The sequence below is a fragment of the Diceros bicornis genome, chromosome 21 (assembly GCF_020826845.1).
Source record: "Diceros bicornis minor isolate mBicDic1 chromosome 21, mDicBic1.mat.cur, whole genome shotgun sequence".
Classification (NCBI taxonomy): domain Eukaryota; kingdom Metazoa; phylum Chordata; class Mammalia; order Perissodactyla; family Rhinocerotidae; genus Diceros; species Diceros bicornis.
In genome coordinates this window covers 11,429,802-11,449,046 of record NC_080760.1, presented here as the reverse complement: position 1 = coordinate 11,449,046, position 19,245 = coordinate 11,429,802, and the positions used below count along the sequence as shown (strand labels likewise).

The 19,245-nt window shown below is 39.0% G+C and overlaps 1 long non-coding RNA gene across 1 annotated transcript; it reads left to right on the top strand.

Annotated features, from left to right (window-relative positions):
* The first annotated feature begins 2,457 nt into the window (after nt 1–2,457).
* On the top strand, nt 2,458–10,499 carry LOC131419357 (uncharacterized). Its single transcript, XR_009223204.1, has 3 exons — nt 2,458–2,527; nt 3,410–3,494; nt 10,209–10,499. It is a non-coding gene; the product is annotated as an uncharacterized LOC131419357 (long non-coding RNA).
* The last annotated feature ends 8,746 nt before the right edge of the window (nt 10,500–19,245 follow it).

Genomic DNA, 19,245 nt, shown 5'->3' with positions numbered 1-19,245 from the left:
TCTTTATTATTGTCTCTGAGTTTTCTATATTTGAGAGGAAGTCGGTTTCTAATAATCTCTGGAATAAAATCACATATTAGTTTATACTAGTATTGACATGCTTGTATCGTGGCTATATCTCCTGGAACCAGGATCAGTATTTTAATTCTTCTTCCCTTTTTAAAACGTGTTTTCAGCAGTCCGGGGTAATTCCGACCTTCCCTACTGCATTGCCTCTGACCCCCTCCGCCTGGGCTGCTGCCTCGTACACACAAAACGCAACACACTTACTGTCTCCATTGCTTTTTTGGAGTTAAATCTCATCCTGCCCTGTGACGTGGATCTCATATCATTTTACTGTTGCTTAACATGTATTAATATTATTACTATTTACCTTTGTGGGTGTGTCTCCTAAGAGAGTATTTTTATACCTCCTTTTATCACCTAAAGTGCCCATTTTGGTAATAAGCACAAAGTTAAGAACTCAATAACTATTAATCAAATGAATGACTAAACATTCTCTGTAGTGAGCTTGGAAGCTGCAATAATATGGATATTGGAGTCAGATAGATCTGGATTAAAATTTCTCTTCAGCTATTTAGTTAATATACGTTATTTAATTTCCCAAAGCCTCAGTTTCTCCATCTATAAAGTGGAGATATTACAAAATGGCAACAATAATAATAGTAACACTGATTACATACTTAAAGTGCCTTAGTCATTCTTCTAAAAACTTTACATATATTAACTCATTTAATCTTGATGAAAATCTTCTAAGTCGATACTATTATTATCTTCATTTTTCAGATAAATAAAGTCACAGAGCAAGGAAGTGACTCATCAGAGCTCCTTCTCAGATTTACTGTAAGGATTTAACAGGGCCACATACATAACACACTCAGCCCAGGGCCTGGCACACTGTAAATAAATGATCAATAGATGTTAGTTCCTTTCCTCTATCTTGTCCATCTAATCCATTTGTAAAGCTCAGAGGGCTTGTTGGAGAGATCAAACAAAACAATTGAGGAGACAGAGTTTTGAAAATGAAAGAATTTTGTATTATTTAAAATAATTAAAATTATTGTTATGATTACTCATCAATCAGACATCAGACCTAAGTTCTGTGACTGAGGAACTCTGGTTTTACGATAGCAGAATGAAGAATACAAAATGCGTTTTTAGGGGCCGGCCCGACAGTGTAGTGCTTGATTTCGTGCACTCCACTTCGGTGGCCCAGGGTTCTCAGGTTTGGACCCCTGGCGTGACCTGCATACCGCTCATCAAGCCATGCTGTGGTGGTGTCCCATATACAAAATAGAGGAAGATGGGCACAGATATTAGCTCATGGCCAATCTTCCACACCAAAAAAAAAAAAAGAAAAAGAAACGCTTTTTTAAAATGAGTCAAATTTGTAAAGTTATGATTTCCACTCAATGCTTGAGAGCCATTTTAAAAATACAAATCACTGGGGCCGGCCCGGTGGCGCAAGCGGTTAAGTGCGCGCGCTCCGCTGCGGCGGCCCGGGGTTCACTGGTTCGGATCCCGGGCGCGCACCGACGCACTGCTTGGTAAGCCATGCTGTGGCGGCGTCCCATATAAAGTGGAGGAAGATGGGCACCGATGTTAGCCCAGGGCCGTCTTCCTCAGCAAAAAAGGAGGAGGATTGGCGGATGTTAGCTCAGGGCTGATCTCCTCACAAAAAAAAAAAAAAAAAAAAAAAAAAAAAAAAAAAAAAATACAAATCACTTATTTACTGCCCCCCGAATGCACTTGGTATTATGGGATTTAAAATGGATTAATCTCTCTTGCCTTGGTGACATTAAAAATCTGAAGGGAAAAACAAAACAAAAATTCCATAGGTTGGCCTTGAAATTAACATGTGCAATCTTTCTTTTCAAAGTGTTTGTACTTGAAGTTTGAAGGAGACAGATCCAAGAAATGGGGAGATAAAGGCCTTTACTCTACATAAGGCTAATCTTAGCAGTGTTGTGGCATATTTTTGTCTTATGAGCAAATTCATAATTACTTTGTGTTTCAGCTCTTTTTAAGTCAAATCATCTGTATGTCGTAAAGTAACTTTGAACTAAATTCACATTTTATCTTTCTCTGTCTTTCCATGTGTATTTCATTTCCTTTAACCACTGGTTTTGAAATCCCTTTGCCTAAAGCTTTCACGTTTGTTTAGGGAGAGCTTCCCACACATACCCTCTAACTTGTCTTTAAGGCAGGGATATGTCCCCAGTGTCTTGAACAATGACTGGTGAATAATTCAAGTTAAACATTCAATTCAGAAATATTCAGTTCTTTGCAACAATGCAACCATCCTCCTTCTCACGGTATAGGCTTTATAAGCCTCTGCATCTTACTCCATGTGTCTTTGCTACTTCTTTTCCTCCCTCTTTTTTCCAGAAGATAAGACGTGAGTTTAATGGCTCCAGGAAAGGACCAAAAGAAAGGCAGTAGGAGGGCAGAAAGGAATACAGAAATATGCACAGCGGGCCCTGCCTCCAGTTCCCAGGATGCTGCAAACGTCTGGACTCTTACCAAGGTATCTGGGGAGAGACTGACAAACAAACAGCAGCCACAAAAATTACCCCCACCCCACCAAATACAAAGTTTGACCAACAAAGAGATCAAGCAAGTTGGGAGATTTTTGGAAACTTTTAAAACTTCACAATTTTTGTACTGTTCAATGGCCCCTGGTGATTGGTAACTGGTTAGCTCTCATTGTTTATTTTCATTTAAAAAAATCTTTCTTCAAGGGCAGAAATCATGGCTTATATTTCTTTCTTCGTAACATTGGTGCTTGGCACACAGTAGGCTTTCAGTAAATTCTTACTTGCTAAATAAATGTGATCTTTCTTTTTCCACATGAAAAGGTATTGACAAGTATCATAGAAAGAACTGAAACCAATATCTAGAAAGCAAACTCTCTTTCCAAGGGCTCTGAACATAGAAACCTTATACTATTTCCAGAATATTGAGGAACGTGTAAATAATCAGATATTGACATTTCTTTTACGTATATCTAGGGCAAAAATAAATCTTGCATACCTTAAATAAAATTGGAAATAAAGAAACTTCTCAAAATCAAGGTGAAGAGAAAAGGGAAATGAAATAAGTAGAAAGCCCAAGAGAAAAAGCTCTTGTTTCTAGAGAAATATTAACCTGACTCTGTACATCTTTCATACCGATTATTTGGCAAATAAGTATAAACCACCTTTTGGTACTTTTTATTTCAGTGTCTTCTCTTCTTATCTAACTTGTCATATATTTTCCTCTATCCAACTCTGTTGTAAGCTCCTTAAAGCAGAGACTATTATATGTTTTATCACATTCATAGCACTTTTTTATACAGTGGGTCTGTGTCTGTGTTCATTTCTGTATATGTGTATGTAGAGATTCTCATATTTTTCTAATCTCATTTTAGGAAAGGTGAACACCAAGAGGAAGAGCCAAGAACTGATGCTGCAAGTGAAATCTTCAGGTGGCATAATCACATACGCAAATCAATGGTATTTACTTGCATGTTCTTAGGTATTTATAGTGTTTTATGTCTTAACTAGTTGTATGTAATTGGCCTTATATGGAAACCTGTCCACTTGCAGGTGGACAGATCTATCTACAAACAATTGGTTGTGTCCAACTTTAGAGAGTTATTTAGTGGCATTCAAAATCAACCACAGTGTTAACATACTTTGAAAGACAGTTGCAATGCCTTCCTAAGGCACTCCTGAATTTGGTGTTTCCTACCGGCAACAGTACCTAGATTACTTTGTGAATTTGGACACCAGCTTTTGACTCTAAGAGCTGAGGTTACTGAAACCAAAGTTTGCTGAGTATCCATTGTTCACTCCTAAATTCACCATTATTATGTCTCACGTCAACCAAGATAATCATTTAGCTTTTGATGTTTCTTAGTTATGTAAATTGCCCCCTTCTTTATACATTTAATGTTGGAAGGATGGGAAGGCATAGTTCATCACAGAAAAAAAATCTTATTAATAGAAGATCAAGCACACACCAAGAATCCAGAGAACGAGTTAAAAACACTTTACTTTTTTCTCCTGAGTCACCTATAAATTTACGTAAGTCCTCCTCAGATTGGCACGAGGGAGTAGCTACTCTGTGTGGTGTTCCACGCAATTTGACGTCTTCTTTTGCCCAGACCTGCAGGGTTCCATTTCTTTTTCCTTTCAGCCTCAAGCCAGAGCATCAATCATTTGGTTTTATCTGGTTTCCCTGAAGCAGAGAGGAGTGTCTTTCTGCCTCTGAGAGTAGAGGATAAAGGAGGGCAGGCTTTCAGGACCCAGTCTCAAATTAAAGCCTCTAAAAGATAATCTTTTATTGCTAAAATGGACTCTGAGAACAACTTTGGGGGGTTATTTTGCTTTAAAGCATCTCTGATTCTTTTTAAGTTCTACAAAATACTCCCTTTTATTAGCCTAGCTTGTTACACCCCAGAAACAAGGAGGTGGCAGAAGGAAAGCAAGTTTTGCTGTATAACATTAGAGGATACCACCACATTCTCCTGCCTCCTGTGCCTACATCTACCATCTTTTATTTCACTTTATTACTATGAAGTTGTTTTATCTGAATGTAACTTTTCCTGTGATCATTCAATTCAACAAATATTGGTTGGACTTTGCAATTTACTCCCCATGTTTTATCAACTCATGTTCTTGAATGGAAAGCAAAAATTAGTGATTGCCTCAGCAACTGTTTATAGAAAGGCTAAGAGCCTTAAAACATAAAATAGTAATAATAATAATAATTGTAATAATAACGACTATGAGGATAAACATTTCAGCCACTGTTCTAAGTGCTTTACATATCGTCACTCGTTTAATCCTCACAACAATTATAAGATGTGGACACTATTATCTTCATTTTACAGATGAGGAAATTGAGACAGAAACAGATCAAATAACTTGCCCAATGTCACATAGCTAGCAAGAGGGAGAGTTGAGGTTCAAATAGTCTGGCTCTAGATTCTAAGTTTATAACCATCGCACTACTAAAAAAAAACATTGTGGACAATGCATCTATCACATATATTTGCATATAATCAATCGCTTTACGAAAGACATGGTTTAATAGGGCAAGAAATTGTGGCATGCTGGAAAGAGAACTGGTTTGCCAATCCCGTAGATATAAGCTTTAATCTCATCTCTGTTGCTTACCAATATAGGGTCTCTACTTGGGAATGCCCTTGGACTCGCCTTGGTTTCTGGCATAACTCAGTGAAGGAAAGGACCAGTCTGTCTTGCAAAGCCTTTGAGATATGTTGATTTCATTTTGGCCACTGGAATCAACAAATCAGGCACCTCTGGTCATTAGAAAGTGTACTTTCTGCTTCTGTTGTGTTCTACCGTGACCCATTTCAAATACTTTTTAGCTCAATTTGCTGCAAGCCATTTGCCATCTAAAATTTGAATTATTAATGTAAAACTGTTCAAGATCTGCCCATTAAGGCTGATAAAGTTGTGTCTGATTAACGGGCTTTTCATAAATGCACTGACACAATCTTTTTTTAAAAAAATTAATTCAGCCTGCAAATGAACATCATCCATTTTGCTATCATATTTTATCAGTCTGTAAAGTGCATTCTCACTTCAGTTTCCAGCTCTGAATGCAGAACACTGTGAAGAATGACAGAATTTTAATGAGAAAGTGAACAACATGCCATCAACACTCTTTTGCCAGTAAAAATGGCACAACATCAAAGCTTTAAATCATGTTCCCTCCACACCTTTGGACATCTGTGATTCTGTCTGAGTCCTCAAAATCTGCTACATCCATCACCAGGTGCAGCCTTTAAACACAGAGGCGCTGTCTACTTCATCGGTTGGCATGACAACAGTTGTCAAATCATCCCTTGATAATGCTCTTTAATTGATTGTATAAATTATTCTGAGATATGTGATTGCAAAATGATGTAGTGAAGCTCTTAAGTGTGCAGATCAGCCTCACTGCGTTTAAAGATGCATTGCATCCCCTGCCTTTACCCAGGAAACTGACCCTCTTAGAGTGCTAGAACACTCAGGATGAAGCATAAATATTAAGCATTAAGGAAAAGTTTAAAGCAATGGCACAGTTAATTGCTACTCCAAGTGCATGTTAACTTACTAAAACCCAACAGGCTGTGTACTGCATGCAGATGTAAAGATATTGCTTAAAATCACATATAGAAATTGGTCTATTCAAAGATAGCATTATTACCAGAACTGAGTTTATGATTGTGTTGGTGGAGAAGTTATAGGCTATTTGGAGACATATGGCATCATCTTTCTTCATTAGCATGCCTTGGGCTTTTTCTTCTCATGATTCTCTATATACGGTTAGTGCAGAGTGTGTGTGCCAATGTATTGACTCTCCTGTTGCCTCCATCTCTCAGCTGAATGGCATTCTGTGATTTCTGGCATCTCTATTCAATTGTGAGCAACATGGAAGTGATTAACTTGGAAACTATGCCTAAAGCATCCTGTTATTTTCATTTCAAGTCTTTTTGTTTCTCTCCATAAAATAGCCCTTCTAGCATTCCTTTCCTCCCAAAGTTAAGCCCAATGCGATCTACATGAAAGTATAAGCTAGTGGTTCTCAAAGTGTGGTTCCCGGTCCAGCAGCAGCAGAATCACCTGCGAATCATTAGAAATACAGACTCATTAGAAACTCTGAGAGTAGGACCCAGAAATCTATGTTTTAACAAGCTCGCCAGGATTCTGATGCAGTTCACATTTGAGAAGCACTGAAATAGGCTAGTGTTAGTTGCACATTTGAATTACCTAGAGAACTTAGTTTTAAAACTACCAAAACATGGGATGCCCCTCCCAGGGATTCAGATTTAATTGCTTTGAGATGGAGCCTATGCACCTGGTACTCTAAAAACATTCCCCATGTGATTCTAATACTCCGAGAAGATTGAGGAACTCTGGTACTGGACAACGACATTGAATGTAAGATCTCTAAATGCTTAGGAGATGGTTGCTACCAGACTTACTGTTATGTCATTCTTCTTGTTTCTCTTTTTCAATTCCTATTTCACACTCGTTCATTTAGTTGTACTTTCAGCATTCATTTACCGAGTATCTTTTATATGCCATGTACTGTACTCGGCTTTGGAGATGTAATGAGAAACTCAGATAGTCTTTAAGTTTAGGGGAGGGGCAGACAATAAATAAATAAACAACAGAAAGTAAATACATATATAATTATAAATCATGATAAATGTTCTGACAGAAACAAGTTGAATACTGTGATCAAGAATTCAGCAGACCTACGCTATATAGGGTGGCTAGGGAAAGTCTAAAGGGATGATATCTAAGCTGACAACTAAAGAACGATAGTAAAAGCTCCATCATGAGATAGGATCTGGTCGCGAGGTGCAGGTGTGTGTTTGGGATGGGTAAGGGAGTGTTTTGTGCAGAGGAAAGAGCACGTATACAAGCTGCACTGAAGGAAAAACACTTGGTGTGTTCAAGGAACTGAAAGGCGGCCACGGCTGACATTGAAGAGCGAGGAGGGAAAGACCCAGATGAGTCTGGAGAGGAAGGTTTGAGGTCTGGATTTGACAGGAGATGCAGTAAGGAACCATGTAGGAGCTGTTGTAGGGCTGAGGAAGAGGAAGTAATACAAATAGATGTCCTCAGGTGATTTCCAGTCAGTGATGTCAAGGAATCTTTTTCACTAATCACTTTTCAGCAGGTTTCTAGTTGCTTAAATAGATTGCTGCCACTTCAGCTTAATGTTTTCACCCCTCGTCTTTCAGGAATTGGTCTTTTTGGCTAGAGTTGTTTGGGATGGTACACTGCCTAAGTTGACAGAATTTAGTACTGACTTTTATATCTAGAGTGATAATGAATATCTTAGGGTATGGGTCAATTTTCCTGGAGTGGCTTGGGGTCTTAGCTTCATCTTCAACTATTAGCAGCAGTGGAAAAGAACTATTTCTCTACTGTCTCTGCAGGGGAAAGAACTACTTATGTAAGTAAGTTATATAAGTAAGGAGGAAACTTAAAGATTTCTCCTTAAAAACATGTGTGAGTTTGTTTTCCCAGATTTGTGCCTCTTGTGTTCTTCTCTAAATTCATGTGCTAAATGTTTAATATCTTTTACAAAGTCTTTCTGCAAACTAATTTTCTAAGGTATATATATATATCCTGGTTTATTATTGCCACAAGTTATTTCTGTCTTTGAATTTTAGTGTCTTATAAACATCAAAACTTCTTTGGAAGTAGTCCCAGTAGAGATGGCAGTCGTCTAGCCAAGTTACCTATCAAAAGGCACATCAAACAACCCAGAAATTAAGTGTCCATTTGCCATACAAGAGGTCTAAAAGTTTGAAATAATTACTTTAGATCATATCAAGCTTAAGGTTTAACTTAATAAAGAAAGACAGCATGACAGAAACAATGTAATTTTAAAGGAGTCCTTGCAAATACTACCTATTAAAATTGTTTAAATGGAATACTCTGATAATTAGTAAGAACAAGATTTCTTAAAAAACGTTTTTCACCATAAGGCTAAGGATACATACAGATAGAAACAGTAAGAATAGTGAATACACTGAAATGAAGACTGGAAACTTTAGCGGTTTCTCCGAGTAAAGTCATCGATGAGTTAATGATCTGCACTCTATCAAAGACCTTGTTCTTTGGTGGTTGTTTGAGATCCAGAATGAGAACAAGTCAATTGACACGCTAGAAGAGTTTAGGAAGATTGTACATTTCATTCTTTAGAGGTCATCCGAGGGCGACAAACTGAACCCTGTGAAGGACATTGAGTTGACTGAGAGGAACAGGAAATGGTGGGTGACTGGAAGAAAGAAGTCTCTTTTAAATTTTGTCCCAATTTACAGACTTGATTTAAAAGTAATATTAAGATGGCGGCTTTAACTGGTCTCAACTTGTTATAAAAAAGCTCTAGACCTAGTATCTCACATAATTTTCCCTGGGGCAATATCACTTCTCTTTAAAAAACAACTTTGAAAACATTTAAATATATATGCAGAGAAAAATAACATTTTTTCCCTAAAATTACATTTATTGACAAGCAGATCGTGAAAAAAAAAAAAAAAAGAACTTCACTTTGTCTAGACATCTGGAATGGAATGCAGGAATTATCTTTTGTATTCTACAAAATAATATACCAAATTATTTCCATTCACTCTCCATTTTCAGACTGTACTCCACAGGCACATTGCACAGGAAACAGCAGCAGCTAGAGAGAAGTCGCGGAGAAAGCAGGCGTGGAGTTCACATATGTGCAGACGCGGAGCGTGCTGTGTGATCAGTAATGGCACAACGCATACTGGGGACATGTTTGTGTTGATAATTCCTCTGGGATAATTAAGAATGTCATTGTGAGCTCAGAGGGAGAGAGAAACTTCTAAAAGAAGGAATCTCTCAGACAGAGGAATGAGGACATCAATCATTTAATGAATATTTTTTGAATGTGTAGTGTGTGTCACACAATGGGACTACAAGAAGCTTATTGTATATTGGGAGATATAGACAGGAAAAAGGTAATTACAGGGGCCGGCCAGGCAGCGTAGAGGTTAAGTGCGCGTGCTGTGCTTCGGGGGCATGGGGTTTGTAGGTTCGGATCCCGGGTGCGCACCGACGCACCGCTTATCAAGACGTGCTGTGGCAGCGTCCCGTATAAAGTAGAGGAAGATGGGCATGGATGTTAGCCCAGAGCCAACCTTCCTCAGCAAAAAAGAGGAGGATTGGCAAGAGATGTTAGCTCAGGGCTAATCTTCCTCAAAAAAAAAAAAAAGAAAAGGTAATTACAAAGTCGTGTGATAGCAATAATAAAAAATGCTAATATTTATTGAGCACTTAGTACCATATTACATGCTCTTCTGTCTTATTTAATTTAAACTTCACAAAAACCTGGGATATTTTTGTTAAGCTTACTATTACTATATCTATCACAATTGCTGTTGTTGCCCCATTGTCCAGATGACAAAATTGAGGCCCAAACAGTCTAAATACACCCCTAAACTCACTCAGCTCATAAGTGGAAGAGTGGAGATGCGAACCCAGCTTTGTGAAGCTCCAGAAGCCATGCTTTAAGCTCTCTGTTACACTGCCTCGGGGAGAGGAGGGCAAGTAAGGAGCACAGAGACAGGGCCCAGATCTGGCCTTGTAAAGGAAAGGATGAGTTGGGGAATGCTTCCTTGAGAAAATGACTTTCTAGTGACTCCTTGTTCTTTTCTCTTCCACAAGGATCCATCTGTCATTTTCCCACCAAGAGGACTCTAGAAGAAGATTGCTACTGGGCTCCCTGTGAGAGGCTGCACACCCTGGCTGTAAAGGGCATTGACATGGAGCTAGACCGCCTAAGGTGGAACCTTCACTCCTGCTTAGGAGCTATGTGACCTTAGGCAAGATTCTGTAAAATGGAGATAAAGATTTCTACCTCATAGGTTTATTATGGGAATTGAATTAAATGAGCTTATCTCTGTAAAACATTTACACATAGCGCACACTACACACGTATTAAATAAATAAATTTGCAAAGGCTACAATACCAAAAACATCTGCAGAGATTCTTCTTTGGGAGAGTTGATGACAAACAGCTTTGCTTAAGAATGCCTCCTCGTTCCAAAATTTATCTCGAGTAGAATATCGAGGTTTTCGGTGGCTACTAGGGAGAAGGGCTTTGGGATGAGATGGGTTGGAGCTTCAGTCTTGGGTTTTATGAAAAGAGTGCGAGATTTGGGCTCAGACATTCCTGGATTCAAATCTTGGCTCATGGATCTTGGACAAATCATTTAATAACTTTAGTCTCAATTCCCTCATTGGTGAAATGACAAAAATAACAATTCCTATAATTAAATGAAATTTTTTTTGTGACAAAGCTCGATATAGAGTCAGAACTAAAATGGTGACTTATTCGTAGAACAATTTAGGACAAACTAATTTATCTCTGAGTTTCATTTTCTTACTATATATATCAAAGCTTATGGAAGTTATAGTACCTGTATATACATAGTATTAAAGTAGCTAAGAAAGCGATTTTGATTCAAGGAAAGACAAAGAAATGACTGAGACAGAAATGAAAGCCCATCAGATTGCTGTTTTCTTTGATTGTTTATCAGATGTAGTAGTTGACATATTTAGGGGTCATGTATACTGATGAGAGACAAATTTGAATGACTCTGGAGGCCAATTTTCTCCCTCCTTCTGGTAGCTTAGCAGAGAGCTGGCTCAGCTGGAGTGAGCTAGTTTGCAAAGACACAGCAAGGCCTTTAGCTGGTGTCAGCACTAAGGGTGGGCAAAGATCTTCCTAGCCCTCATGTGTAAACTTTGGCTTTAAGTAGGTGAAATTACTAGCTTTGTTCCTGGTCCAAGAGATCTCTTGAAATATTGTTTGGTACTCAGAGAAACTGGGTGTTCCCCAGCCCCTCTTAGGCTAACCTCGATGTAGGGCAGGGCTTGTCCTCTCTTGGTGTGCTCTGTCACACGCCCAGCCTGCTGACCTGGGCAAGCCCCTTTCTTTTGGAATCTCGGCCATGGTGTGTGTTGACTACCTGAGCCTGGTCTATGCTATAGAATAATGACAGTGCAATGCATATGCTCTTTTGCTTCTCTCCTTCTGAATTTTTTTCCCAATAATATTAGCACCATGTGGCACAATTCATGTGTATCCATGATCCCCTTGCATAACATGTTCCAAAAATACGTGTCTTTAAATTATACTCTGAGCTGCATGTTCTCACAATAAGTGGCCTGAGGACCTGAGACCAACCTCTGGTGAATAGTTGCATTGAAAGAAATTGTGGGTAGAATGCGCCACACTTCATTATTTCAATTGTTTCTCTCTCCCGTCCTCCACCTCCTGTCTCTCTCTTTTCTTGTTGATGGATAATTGCAGTTGATTCATAATTTATTAAGATAAATGCACATATGATTCTACTGTCCAGTTTATTTTGTGAGGGTCTTTGATGATTTTAGAGGAAGGACCCATCTGACACTTGGGAAGAGGTGGACAAGAGGTGAGTGGTGTCCTCTCCCTGGAGTCTGGGAGGATGGAGTGGTGGTGGTTGTCACTGATGGGGGAGAGCTGTGGATAGTGTAGCGACAGGTTCACAAGGCTCCAAGCCAAAGACAACTTCCAGAGCAGCCCTGCATTGGGTAGAAATGCTCCTATACCGATACTCCTGCTGTGCTCAGGCATTGACTAGGGGCAGCTTAGGGGAAGTGTGGCCTTGGCACAAATGTAAGGGAGAATCCTGTGGGACAGCAGCTGGGTCTGTCAGGCAACCATGCTCCACGCAGCAGGAGACCTGAGTGGTGTCTTTCCATGACTGCTGCAGCTGTAATGGACCCTGCAGGATCTAGTCTCTGGTTACTTCCGGGCTGTGTCACCAACCTCTCTCCTGCTAGCTTATTTGCTCCTGTCATGTGGTCTCCTTGCAGCTTCCTGAACACACTGAATATTCTCCTGCCTCATGGCCTTTGCATTGATTTTTTCTAACTGGACAATTCTCACCATCTATGTCTATATGGTTTGCTCCCTCAATTTGCTTTTCCACTCAAGAGTTTCCTTGTCAGAGTTGCTATCCCTGACCACTCTACCCAAAGGAGCACATGTTCCCTGCTCCATCACATTCCATCTTATTCTTTGTTTTCTGCATTGTGTTTGTTTACTTTCTGGTTATCTCCATTAGAATGTAAGCTTTGTGAGAGCAGACCTTACTTTTGTTCACTAATAAATGACATGCACCTAGATAAGTGTCTATCACATATTAAGTTGCTCAGTAAACATTTGCTGAATGAATGAATATTCACTTATGTTTCAATCAATCCATGCAATCTTTCTTATTGTAAACAGCACCATTATATACCAGGAAGCAGATCTATTACTTTAAGACATATGGCAGTAAGAATTACTTTTGTAATCTGCCAAAGAATCTCTACCAGGGAGATGACAAAGGTTCTCACTGATTTTTAATTTCATGACACAAATCAGTGGGAGAAAATGACTTTCTTATTTTTCAGTCGACTTCATTTGTCTACAAAGTCTTAGACCCAAAAGAACTTTTCCAGCAATACAGTGCACTCCAGTGTCTAAATCAATATGAAGTCTTTTGTTTAGGCTTTCAAACCATTGTGTCGTGTTTTATTCATTATTGTGTTCCTATTCTCTGGATGTTCTAACCCCTCCTCCATCATCCCTACTTCCTGGCACTTCATCTTTTATTTTTTTCATGACAAAAATTCATTTTTCGTCTTGCCTACGTGTTTGTGCTGTGGTGACCCCATTGGATTATTAGTCTCCACAGGGTTTAAGGACTCTGCTAATCAGTATCCTGTGCTATTTTAATGACCACATGGAATGCAATCCATTCTTCCAGATTATTACAGTCAATGTTAAGTGGAACTCAGTCTAAGCCTGGTTCTTTTGACTCACCACTGGGTACCTCTTTCATACACTCCGTCTGTTGCTGTTTATCATTATTCCTTGTTTATATTCCTCTCACCTGTTTTCCATTTGTGTGAACGTGTTTGTGTGCAGGCCAATTTTACTTCAATTTTAAAGCAGGATTTCATGAGATCCAATTAAGTATTTTTCTAATGCTCAAATATACGGTGTCTACTACAGGTTTCTCTTGTGCTCTGATTTTGTAATGAAACTGAAAAGAAATCGATCAGATGCCTCTGGCTGGGTTGGTGGTTATAAACTCCTGCTGCTTATTGCTTATTCTGTGTTCCTCTGAATTTTACAGAAATATTTTTCAGTACGTTTCCACTATTTTGGTAGATTATTACTAAATCTTGATTGCACCGTTTTGTTTTTTTTTTTCAGGAAATCACTGCTAAGTTTACATTTTCATATTTCTTTATTCTATCTCGGTTCTTTCTGATTTTAAAATGATGTTTAACATGGAATGATTAAGCAGTTCTCTTCACAAATGTATGTGTAGCCACGCTATTAGTTCCTTATAATATATGATGTTTTCAAAATAATTTTATTAATAAAAATATGATATCGCATAAGCACTTCCTCAGAAGATAATGCTCTGCTATATAAAGTAAAGACAAGAGGATAGTTATGAACCATGGTTTTAGACTTGGGAATTTATTAGTTTCATCATGAAGAAAATGCACAGAGATGGTCAATGTATTAGTTTCCTAGGCTGCTGTAATAAAGTACCACAAATTTGGTGGCTTAAAACAACAGAAATTTATTCTCTTGTAGTTCTGGAGGCCTGAAGTCTGAAATCAAGGTATTCGCAGGGCCACGTTCCCTCTAAAGGCTCTAGAAAAAAATCCTTTCTTGCCTCTTTCTAATTTTTGGTGGTTGCCAGCAATCCTTGGCTTGTAGCTGCCTCACTCCACTCTCTGCCTCTATCGTCACATGGCCTTCCTCCTGGTGTCTACTCTGTATCTCTCTACTCAAATATCCTTCTCCTTTCTCTCATAAAGAAACCAGTCACTGGATTTAGGGCCCATCCTAATTCAGTATGACCTCATCTAAGCCTGATTACATCTGCAAAGACCCTATTTCCAAACAAAGTCATATTCACAGATTCTAGGGGTTAGGACTTAAACATGTCTTTTGAGAGGACATAATTCCACTCACTATAGCCAAGTTCCCAAACCTCTGAATCTTTGGCCAGTCATTGCACTGAAAATATACCAGAAGGATTATCTTAGTCCAGTTGGGCTACTACAACAAAATATCATAGATTGTGTGGCTTAAGTAACAAACATTTATTTCTCGTATTTCTGGAGGCTGGGAAGTCCAAGATCAAGGCACTGGAAGATTCAGTGTCTGGTGAGAGCCTACTTCCTGGTTCATAGATGGCCATCTTCACACTGTGTCCTCATATGGCAGAAAGAGGGACAGAGAGCTCTCTGGGGTCTCTTTTAAAAGGGCACTATTCCCATTCATGAGTGCTCCACCCTCATGACTTAGTTACCTTCCAAAGGCCCCATGTCCTAATACCGTTACACTGGGGTTTCAGATTTCAACATGAATTTTGGGACACAAACATTCAGTCCATGACGAGGATAATCTGGGTGGTAGTTCTCAATATCTGTTTGCTCTCCTATCCTGGTGGCCTGGCTCACCTGCTCGAGTGACCCTTTGGCCTAGATAAGAGGCAGGGCCAGTGTCTTGCCCATTTTACTTTTTTTTTTTTTTCTTTTTTTGCCTTGAGTCCCATTCTGCTTCTAAAAGAGATTGAGACACAAAATCCAAAGAGGCAACATATCCTCCAAATGGCAATGGCAGAGATAGAGAGAGAGAGAAAGAATGAATTCCTCGAAGGAAACTACATACATACTGAACCAAGAGCTTTTTTTTTATTGTGGTCACATTGGTTTATAACATTGTATAAATTTCAGGTGTACATCATTATACTTCTATCTCTGTGTAGACTACATCATGGTCACCACCCAAAGGCTAATTACAATCCACCACCACACACATGTGCCTAATCACCCCTTTCACCCTCCTCCATCCCCCTTTCCCTCTGGTAACAACCAATCCGATCTCTGTCTCTCTGTGTTTGTTTGTTGTTGTTTTTATCTTGAACCAAGATCTTTTAATGTCTTTGCTTCTCCTGTGGAAAATATCACTTCCACCATTGCTAATTATGGGCTGGATCCATTTCAGAGTGATTAGCGGGAAGAATTGAACTCTCTGTAGAGTTTGAATGCCTCAAATAATTCTCAGAGGCAACAGTTTTGTCTTAATTATTTTGTAACTTAAGAGATTGTTTAAGCCAGTGGTGTGCTGGTAAAATGGCTCTATTAAAAAAAAAACAAAACAACCCTGATTTGTAGCATTTGTCAATTTACATGGCATGAATACTTTCACCATGGTCAATTTCGTGATACCAATGGTTTAACAACTGGCTTTCAAAACTCCTAAAAATTTTACTCTTGAATCTTGTGAACCAGTATGAGTCGGCTCCAGCACACCACTGAATCAGTTTGTCAATTTGCTGTATGACAGCGTAGAACAGCCTACAGTGCCACAGAAAGAATAGACATGAATATAGTCATGTTATGATTTCAGATCTGGAAAATATGTAAAAGAAAGAACTGAATATCACAAAAATGTAGCTGTTTTTTAATTTAAAAATACAAACTAAACCAACAAAAGACAGCACATGTAAAATTATCAGTTGTTTCAAAAGTTATATTCCTTTGTGTTGGTGAGAATATACTGTCATGGGAATACCTACACACTGCAGGTGAAAGTTTAAATTGGTAGAAGTTTCATGGAAAGCAATTTGATGATCCTATTGATGGCTTCCATTACTCTCTATTCCCTTGTTCTGCATTATTTTTCCTTCTAGCACTTATCACTATATAATATTATATTATTTATTAATTTACTTTCTGTTTTTTCCTACTATATAAGCTCCATGGGGCAGGGATCATATTTATCTCATTCACTGTGGAATGGCCATACCTAGAACAGCGCCTATCATGCAGTAGGCACTCAATAAATATTTGTTGAAATAACAAAGGGGTGAATAAATGAATATGTGAATGAATCAAAAATCTTTTCTGATTTACACATATTGCTATAATTTATTCTTCTTAAGGTCTGCTTATTATTCTGTCATAGTTATGTACCACAACTTATTTAATCAATCTCCTATTGAAGGATACTTAGGTCATTCTTGAATGTTTCCTCTTGCATTGAATATCCTTATATGTACATCTTTGTACACCTGCATATCTGTAGGTTAAATATCTATTACTAGAATTGCTGGGTTAAAGGATATATACTTAAAATTTTGGCAGATATTACCAAATTACCACCAATAGAAGTTATATAGATTTGTACTCTTTTTATTTTTTTCCCCCAAAGCCCCAGTAGATAGTTGTGTGTCATAGCTGCACATCCTTCTAGTTGCTGTACGTGGGACACGGCCCCAGCATGGCCAGAGAAGCAGTGCGTCGGTGCACGCCCGGGATCCGAACCCGGGCCGCCAGCAGTGGAGCGCACGCACCTAACCGCTAAGCCATGGGGCCGGCCCTAGATTTGTACTCTTTTACTGATTTAAAAAAAAATCCTATTTCTGATTTTTAAAAAAAGATCAGTTAACAAATATGCCTAGATGCATATTCAAATTTATGGTGAAAAATATAGATAGTTGAAACCAAAAGCCTGCCTCAGGCTTGGTGAAGAAACACTAGAATAATTTTCATCCATATTAAGAACAAGACAGGGCGGGCCCCGTGGTGTAGTGGTTAAGTGCGCACACTCCACTGCTGGTGGCCTGGGTTCAGATCCTGGGCGCACACTGACACCGCTTGTCAGGCCACGCTGTGGCGGCGTCCCACGTAAAGTGGAGGAAGATAGGCGCAGATGTTAGCTCAGGGCCAGTCTTCCTCAGCAAAACGAGCAAAAAGAGAATGGGCAGATGTTAGCTCAGGGCTGATCTTCCTCACAAAAAAAAAAAAAAAAAGAACAAGACAAAGATGCTCACCAAAGACAAAAGAGTTGGATGGAGCAGGACTTTGGAGAAGGTTGATCAGGCATGAGGTGATGGGTTGGGTGATCGGGGTCGACAGGACATGCCACATACAGATGTGCAGGTATGTGCTGCATAGGGGCACATCTAAGAGAGTGCCATTCACATGACAGACAGCACAGATTTCTGTATTTGATATGACAATTTTCTGGAGATAGCAGGAAACCATCTTGTTCCAACAAAATCAAGTTATTATGACAATTTTCTGACAGATGAAAGGAAACTGTCTTGAGCAAGAGTGCCTTATTCTAATTTGCTCAAAGGTACAAAATGGGCTAGTGGTGGCTCTGAAAGGCAGCATTGAAAGATGGCTCAGCTCAGCCCATCCACTACGTCAGGAGCCAAGCCAGCAATGGAACATCTGTGGCCAGTAGAGTGAGCTCTGTGTGTGGTCTGGGCTGATGAGCCGCAAGATCAGTATCTCATTGCAGCCTGGTGAGAACAGTCCATTGGCAGCTGCCTGTCAATTGACAGCTAAAGATTATCTGGTAGAAGTGAGGCCTGCATAGGCTCTGAGATTTGCTGAAATCTACCGCTTTACCTGCCCAGAGCATACACAAGCCTCCTTAAACAGAGGGTGGAATCCTTGACACTAGAGAGATGGTGGTGTGGGAAGGAAACCTCCCAGCACTTGTTGTCAGATGAGATAGGATGGACATACGTGTGTTTACGAATAACACAATGTTGTTTGATAAATTCAAGCAGTGGTAAATGCATGGTATCTTTATATACGTGACTCTGGGTAAGCGTGTGGAGGTGTTTTCCAGGTATAAAATTCTACAGAACAAATTCAGGCTCTTCAAAAGAAAAAGATTGCTTAGAAATAGAAGAAACAAAGTAGCTCCTCGTAATAACTAGAAAACAAGAAAGGAAAATTGAGTTAAATTGGAATGAAGATGAACATAATTACTGGAGCACACAAATTCTCCTTTTTTAGATCAAAATGAGCTTTATTGTCCACATCCCCAAGTCCCCTGGCTTGTCAGCTTCCTGTGCAAACAAATGCCTGATTGATGCTATACCAGCGTGAGGAGAAGGTTTTCTAGTCACCATAGGAAAGGAGAAGTGATTTTGGAGCTCTGAACCTCCAAACACTTGGAGTCAATTCCATAAGAAAAAACTTTCTCAACTTTTGATTATTTCCAGAACAGACTGATTCCCTTATTAACATGTGCTTTGGAATGCATATCTCTGCCTAAACATATTACAAATGATACTAGCATTATCTATAAGAACCTTTTAAAACCACACCATAGTTGTATCCTTTATTTGTTATTCTCATTTAATGCTTTCGTCTAACGTTATAAAACTTAACTGTGTTAAGTGGTGTTTAGGAGAATATACAAAAGGGTTGTAAAATGATATAAAGGCAAAATCTTGAACTAAGACTGAAAATAACAGCACTTATTATGACTTGAGAGAATACAGGTCAAGGGCTGAGAAAGATTTTAGATCTTTTAACCATCTATTCAACAGGGATTTATTAAGCACCTCATATGTGAAGCATGTTGCAAGCTATTGTAAAAGGTAGACAAGAAATGGGAGGTATGGCCAGAAGTTGACTTGAAGCTTATAGTGCACGAGGAAAGATGAGGCATGTTTAGATGGAAGGAACAGAGAATTAGGAGTTAGTTAAATAACAAAGCACCAACGTATTGCAGGGGCCACAGTGAGAAGTACAGAAGAAACAAATGTAAATTGAAGTGTAGAGAGGATTTCTTGGAAGAAATAGAATTTGAGCTCTATTTTAAACTGGGTAT